This window comes from Meles meles, chromosome 6, assembly GCF_922984935.1.
Source record: "Meles meles chromosome 6, mMelMel3.1 paternal haplotype, whole genome shotgun sequence".
In the NCBI taxonomy this organism is placed as follows: Eukaryota; Metazoa; Chordata; class Mammalia; order Carnivora; family Mustelidae; genus Meles; species Meles meles.
The window spans coordinates 22337191-22345376 of NC_060071.1; the positions used below are offsets into that span (position 1 = coordinate 22337191).

Consider the following 8186-nt stretch of genomic DNA (forward strand, 5'->3'; position numbering starts at 1 on the left):
ATATCTTAAACATATTCTTTAAAAATTATCTATTAGTATTTATAACTATCCCTAAGTACTGTAAGTGGTGTATAAACATTAATTTTTCAATTGAAGGTTGTTAGCACTTTTTTTAAGATTTTATTTATTTATTTGACAGACAGATCACAAGTAGGCAGAGAGGCAGGCAGAGAGAGAGGAGGAAGCAGGCTGCCTGCTGAGCAGAGAGCCTGACACGGTGTGGGGGGGGTGGTGGCTAGTCTATCCCAGGACCCTGAGATCATGACCTGAACCAAAGGCAGCGGCTTTAACCCACTGAGCCACCCAGGCGTCCTTGAATGTTGTTGGTATTAAGAGTACATTTGATTCTGTATATTGACTTTGTGTACCGAAACCTTGCTAACTTCACTTATTAGTGGTTTTTTTTTTCCCCCTTCTTGTCATGGATTCCTTAGGATTTTATACAAAGGTGATTCTGTCATCTGTGAGTAAAGGCAATTTTATTTTTCAGTTTCCACTATTTATGTTATTTCTTTTTTTTTTTTTGTCTGATTACATTGGCTTGGAAATTCAGTATTATACCGAATTAAAGTGTTAAACATATATTTTGCTTTGTTCTAGCTCCTGTGATGCCATATCCAGTTTATTCATCCTTCCCTTCCTTCTGACCACCACTGGTTTGTTCTCTATATTTATATGGAGGTTCCTAAAAAAATTAGAAATACCATCTAATCCTATAATTTCAGACATTATATTTCTTGTTATGCAATTTTTTTTACCTTACAAAGAGTTTCATCTTAGTTGAATTTGTTTGCCAAAAAAAAAAAGTTGATAATATTACCTTATTGTCTCATTTATGTCTGTAGGATCTATAGGGATGTCTCTTTCCTTACTGATATTAGTAGTTTTTGTTTTTCACTTTTTTTGTCTTGATCTATCTCACAGGGGTTATCATTTTTAAAATCTTTTTATAGACCTAGTTTTTCCATTGTCCATTTTATGTTTCATTGATTTCTGCCCTTATCAGTATTGTTCCTTTCCTTCCACCTCATTTAGATTTTATTTATTCTTTTTTGTAACTTAAAAAGCACTTTATATAATATTTAAACCGATTCATATCATTCTAGGTACATACTTGAGAGCAATCCCCGCATTTGGATATGTTGTGCTTTCGTTATCATTCATTTTTACTTATGAGTTCATTTTAAACACATGAATTACTATAGTTCCCATACACTACAAACTCAGCCTTCTCTGCTATAAATGTCTTATATTAATGAAGAATTTCCTATAAATAAGCAGATATTGGTGTATTATTTTTAGTTGAAGTCCATAGTTTGTTTATTTATTCTTAGTTCCAGGATCCCATGGGATCACAGGATACCACATTATATTCAATTTTCAGGTCTCCTTAGTTTTCTCTTGCTTGTGATAGTTTCTAAGACTTTCCTTGTTTTTCATGACTTTCACTGTTTTGAGTACCAAGTATTTTATAGCATGATTTGCTATTGGAACTTGTCTGTTTTTATTTTTCCTCCCAAATAGAATGGGGTTATGGGTTTTTGAAAGAAAAAGCACAGAGACTAAGTACCATTCTCATTATATCTTATCAAGGGTACATAATGTCAACATGGTTTATCACTGTTAATGTTGACCTTGATCACTGGGCTGAAGTAGCATCTGTCAGGTTTCTCCACTAAAAGTTACTGTGGTTTTTTTTTTTTCTCTCTTCATACTGTACTTTTTAGAAGAAATTTACTTTGTACCTTCTACACATAAGGAGTAGATAGCCATACTTCACCTCTGTGATGGTAGAGTATCTACATAAATTATTTGGCATTCTTCTACATAGAGTATTTTTCTCTTCTCTTCCAATAATTAATTAATTAAAGTCTGTGCGGACACATGGATGCATTTTATATGTTTGGCTATGACCCAAAATTGTTTTGTTTCTCTAATTGTTCCACTTTGGTCACTGGGAGCTCTTTGTGTTACTTTTATGAATAGAATTTTGTTTTCTTATTGAGGAATAATTGAAGTATATTAAAGTACATGTACTTGAAATGAAACTGAAGTATGCTAACATACATGTACTTATAGTCAGTTTTTTGTTTTTCTTTTTTTAAAGATTTTATTTATTTATTTGACAGGGAGAGAGAGCACAAGCAGGGAGGAACATCAGGAAGGAAAGGGAGAAGCAGGCTCCCCACTGAGCAGGGATCCCAGTGTGGGGCTCCATCCCAGGACTCTGGGATCATGACCTGAGCTGAAGGCAGACACTCAACTGACTGAGCCACCCAGGCACCACTTACAATCAGTTTTGACATAAATACATATACCTATGGGGGCACCTGGGTGGCTCAGTGGGTTAAAGCCTCTCTGCCTTCCGCTCAGGTCATGATCCCAGGGTCCTGGGATCGAGCCCCACATCGGGCTCTCTGCTCCGCGGGGAGCCTGTTTCCTTCTCTCTCTCTGCCTGCCTCTCTGCCTAGTTGTGATTTCTCTCTGTCAAATAAATAAAATATTAAAAAAAATACATATACCTATGAAACTACTATCACAAATAAAATAAAAAAAATTTTCATTACCCTCAAAAATTTCTCTCCATTACTATTCCCATGCAACCACTAATTTCACTCAGTCATGCATATCAGTTTACATTTTCTTGAATTTATATATGCATTTACAATTTTTGTTTTACCTTCCTTTTTTCACTCAGCATAATTATTTTGACTGTCACTTGTGTTTCGTGAGTTACTGAATAATATTCCACTGTATAGATATTCTACAAATTATTATCCATTCACTTGTTAAAGGGCATTTGATTTATTTCCAGTATTTGGTTATTACAGATAAAAATGTGGTATACATTTATCTCTAGATCTTTGTGTAAGCATATGATTTTATCCCTCTTGGATAAATAACCATAAGTAGAATGTTGGCTCATATGGTAGCTGTATGTTTAAATTTTTAGGAAATCATCAACTTGTTTTCCAAAGGAGTTGTAACATTTTATATTCCCACCAGCACATGAATATCTCAATTTATTCATATTCTCGTAACACTGATAAAGTCAGGATTTTTTTAATTTTAATTTTTTTCTTATAACATTTAGTGATTCTAATGCTAATGGAATGTCATCTTATTTAGTGGCGTTAACTTATGTTTCCCTGAAAAAATAATATCATTGACATATTTTTATGTAATTATTGGCTATTTACTTTTTTTTATTTGTGAAGTACCTGTTCAAATATTTTCCTTACATTATTATTTGTTTGTTTTTGTTATTGTTTTGTAAGAATTCTGTCTTCTGAATATCAGTCCTTTGCCTGATACATTTTTGCAAATATTGGCTTGCCTTTTAGTTTTCCTAATAATTTTCTTTGCTCTTTACAGAGCAAATTTTTTTTTTTTGTTTTGGTTAAATTCTATTTACTTGTGCATGTATATATGTATTTATGTTTTACAATTTGACATTTGTGTTGCATCTAAGAAAACTTTCCCTACTCCAACACCCCATAGACTTTTTGTTTACTTTCAGTTTTATAGCTTTCGGTTTTCATTTTAGGTGTGTAATCCATTTGAAGTTCATTTTTTTTAATGGTGTGAGATAATGGTTGATGTTTATTTTATTGCTAATTGTTTTCCAATTGTTCTAACATCCTTTATTCGAAATATTTTTTCTACATTTAATTGTCTTGGAAACAGTGTCAGAACTCAGATCTGTACTATACACATAGGTATAGACTGTGTTCCATTTATCTACTTGTCTATCTTGATGCCAAAGCCACATTGCCTTGGTTAGTGTATTATATGAAGTCTCGAAGTCAGGTAGAATAAGTCTCCCACATTATTTTCTTGTTTAGTTTTATAAAAGTCTATTGTATTTTCATGTAAATTTTAATATTAAATTGTCAATTTCTTTTAAAAAATCTTTCTAGAGTCCATAGTCTCTTATGGTTCGCCTCCCCTTCCAATTTTGTTTGGAATTATGTTGAATCTATAGATCAATTTGGGGATATTTGATATCTTTCTTTTTCCCACTGTCTTTGATCAGGTCTTTATTCAAAATTAGCTGTTTAAATGATTTGACTTTTATGGAATAAATGAATGTAAGTTTTAGGCAGCAGGATTCTTATCTTCCATGGTGTGTTTCTTTTCTGCAGCCTTCTTGTCAGCTGCTGGTTTCTTAGTAGTTGCAACTTTTTTCCCTCCAAATGTTTCTTCTTCTTCTGCACACCAGTAGCCTTCTTTCCTTTCTTCCCTACCATGGGCTTCTCACCTAGAACCCCCTTCTCATCTGATTTGGCTTCTAAGTTTGCTGCTGCCTCATCCATCCAGAGTTTGTAATTCTTGGCCTGGCAAAGAATGTTGTTCTCGTGCATGACCATGCATGTGGATTTAGCTTCAATATGATTCTCGGGTTCTTCCGTGAATTCTTCTTCAGGTCTCTGCCATGAATCTTCTTGCATGATGCTCAGAGGGCTCTTTGAATCTCTGGGCTTTTCAAGATTCTGCTAACGTCTGTATTAAGCATCTTATGCATGGGAATGTTGTGGTTACTCTTGAGGGAGGCAGGCTTACACCAAGTGCCAAGAGATTGTGTAACATGCAGAAAGCTCTTTCAGTCCAAAAGCAGAAATGTCCCACAGGTCCACCAGGAGCAAGTTTCAAAATGTTCAGTTTGCTTACATTAAGTAAAGTAATTCCAGGGATGTTTCTGAAGGCCTCAATGATACCTTTGTCTTCATTGTAGGTGATGTAGGGTCCCCTGTGCTGCATACAATGATGGTTTCTTGTTTTGCCCTTGACAGCTCTCACTCACTGGGAGGCATAGACCTCTTTGATATCATTCCTTTTTGATATCATAGAACTTTTTTATATCATCCCATTGATATCATAGACCTTTTTGATATAATTTAAGTTTCTTAAGAAGGAAAACAGACTCTTTGGTCTTCTTGCAAACTTCAGCTTTATCTTCAGCCATGAAAGGAAGTTCAGGAACAAGCTCAATACAATGACCTTTAGACATGACTAGTGTTGGTAAGGCTGAGGCAGCCAGGGCAGAGCAGATAGCATATTGCTTCTGTGTTGTGTTCACTGTGCGTTGCTGATGGCGCCAGGTTTTGGTTGGTGCAAACACGCAGCCACCACAACACGTATTTCCAAAAGCATCCTGGCCTTTTTATATATTTTTTATTTTTATATATTTTTTTATTATTATTATTATTTTTTTAATTTATTTATTTTTTCAGCGTAACAGTATTCATTGTTTTTGCACAACACCCAGTGCTCCATGCAATACGTGCCCTCCCTATTACCCACCACCTGGTTCCCCCAACCTCCCACCCCCGCCCCTTCAAAACCCTCAGGTTGTTTTTCAGAGTCCATAGTCTCTTATCCAATCCCCAACTTTTAATCAGAGTGGTCAGACCCTTTAAAATTACTGTGATAATTGGCAAAATTGGCTTTAAATCTTGCTATTTTTTTCTTTTTATCTCTTTTGTACTTTGTTCCCCTTTTTTCCTATTTCTTCTTAGGTAAAATGAATGTTAACTTATGATTACAATTTAACATCTGTTGGCTTATTAGTTATAGCTCTTTGTGTTATTGTTTGGTGGTTGCTTTAGGATTTATAGAATGCATCTTTAACCTATCACAGTATATCTTCATGTGATCTTATAAAACTTTAAGTAGAACATAAGAACCGTGCAAAGTATATTTTTTAGTTATCCTGTTCTTTGTGCTATTACTGTTATCCATATGATTTTATACATTTTATAAACCCCACAGTACATTACTATTACTGTTGTTTAAACAATTTTCTTTTAAATGGGTTTAAATAAAAAGAAACAATCCTGTATATTTACCCAATGTAGTTATCATTTCTGGTCTCTTCATTCAATGTGTAGATCCATATTTCTATCTTTCTTCTGCCTGTTGGATTTCCTTGTTTTGTGATAATGAATTATTTTGGCTTTGTATGTCTGAAAATATCTTTATCTTCATTTTTGAAATATATTTTCTCTGGATGTAGTAATCTAGGTTGACAGTTTTCACTTTCAGTGCTTTAAAGATTTCCCCTATCTTATTGCTTTCCTTTTTTCATTTTTTTGTGTGTTTTAAAATTTTTTTAATTTTTTTAATTTCTTTTCAGTGTACCAGAATTCATTGTTTATGCACCACACCCAGTGCTCCATGCAATACGTGCCCTCCATAATACCCACCACCAATCTTACCCAACTCCCACCCCCTAACCCTTCAAAACCCACAGATTGTTTTTCAGAGTCCACAGTCTCTCGTGGCTCATCTCCCCCTCCAATTTCTCCCCGCTCCCTTCTCCTCTCCATCTCCCCATGTCCTCTGTGTCATTCCTTATGCTCCACAAGTAAGTGAAACCATATGATAATTGACTCTCTCTGTTTGACTTATTTCACTCAGCATAATCTCTTCCAGTCCCGTCCATGTTGCTACAAAAGTTGGGTATTCATCCTTTCTGATGGAGGCATAATATTCCATAGTGTATATGGACCACATCTTCCTTATCCATTCGTTCATTGAAGGGCATCTTGGTTCTTTCCACAGTTTGGTGACCGTGGCCATTGCTGCTATGAACATTGGGGTACAGATGGCCCTTCTTTTCACTACACCTGTTTTTGTTTTTAATGAGAAATTTACCATCATCCTGATTTTTGCTCCTGTGTGTACAACAAGTCTATTTTCATGCCTATTTTTTATATTTTCTCTTTATGATGGGTTTTGAGCAATTTGATTTTGAGTGTCTTGGTGTATTCTTTTTTCATATTGCTTGTGTTTGGAATTTTACATCTTTGATCTTTGGCTTTATAATTTTTATCAAAATTGAAATGTTTTTAGCTGTTATTTCTTCAGATACTTTTTTCTGCCCTTCCCCCTCTATGAATACCAGTTACACACATGTTAGACCACTTAAGGTTTTATTCCACAGCTCACTGATGCGCTTTTCATTCATTAATTATTTTTTTCCTCTGTGTGTTTATTCTTGGATAGCTTCCATTGCTGTGTCTTCAGATTCACAAATCTGTTTTTCTGCAATGTTTAACATGCCCTTTGATTTATGTAGTATACTTCATTTTTTGTCTCAGGGTTATCATTTACATTTTTAGAAGTTTTATTTGGGTTATGTCTCTATTTAAATTTCTTGAACACCTGGAATAGAGTAACAATGGAATGTTCTTTTCTATGTATCTTTCACAGATCATTTTCCTGCTTCTTTGCATGTATAATTATTTTTAATTGTTTGTCTGACATTGTGAATATTTTCCTGTTACATAATGGACTTTTTGTATTCCTACAAATATTCTTCTTTTTTTCTCTAAGTAGGCTTCATGTCCAATATAGGACTTGAACTCATTGCGCTGAGATCAAGAGTTGCACTCTACTGACTGAGCCAGCTAGGTACCCCTAAAAATATTCTTGAGCTCCATTTGCTGTTAGGTTACATGGAAACAGTTTGATCCTTTAAGGTTCTGCTTTAAGATTTGCTAGACAGGATCTAGTGTTCAATAAAGGGTTAATTATCACCCATAAGTGAGGCAAGTCTGTTCTTAGAATTCTACCCAATACCCTATAAATTACATACCAATATGGTTTGGGGGAAATATATGATTTTTGGCCCATGGAAATGCAGGCACTGTTCCCTCTGATCCTTTCAGGAGACCTTTTCTACAACCTCTGGTGGTTTCTTCACATGCATACCTTGATCATATTCTGCTGACCACTCAAGGACTTTTTGTAGCTCTCTCCTCTCTGGTACTCTGCTGCATGTACTCTATGTGCCTTGCTCTGGAATCTCAGTTCTGTCTCCTCCATTCAGGCAATCTCCTGAACTCTGCCTGGGTTGTACCTCTCTGTGTTGTAATCTGGAAACTTGAGGCAATTGTAGGGGTCACTCCTATCATTTCCCATCTCTCAGGGATTACTATCCTTTGCTATAAAGCCATGTTTCATTTATTTTATCTATTTTTTTAAAGCTGTTGTTTCAAGCATGAAAGCATTTTGCTCTATTTTATCTGGAAATTTAAGTTAACTGTTTTTAAGTCATCCCTGACCCATTGTGTGGACTCCTTTGTCATTGTGATCAGTCACTCCAGCTTTCCCTTTTCTGTTTGACCTCCTTCCTCAGCCCTTTCCTTGACTCCAGATCCTGGTTAAACATTTCTGCAGTG

At 35.1% G+C, this 8186-nt stretch overlaps 1 pseudogene; it reads right to left on the bottom strand.

The window, feature by feature from the left end:
- Nucleotides 1–4098: 4098 nt before the first annotated feature.
- Nucleotides 4099–7830, bottom strand: LOC123943500 (annotated as a pseudogene).
- Nucleotides 7831–8186: the final 356 nt, after the last annotated feature.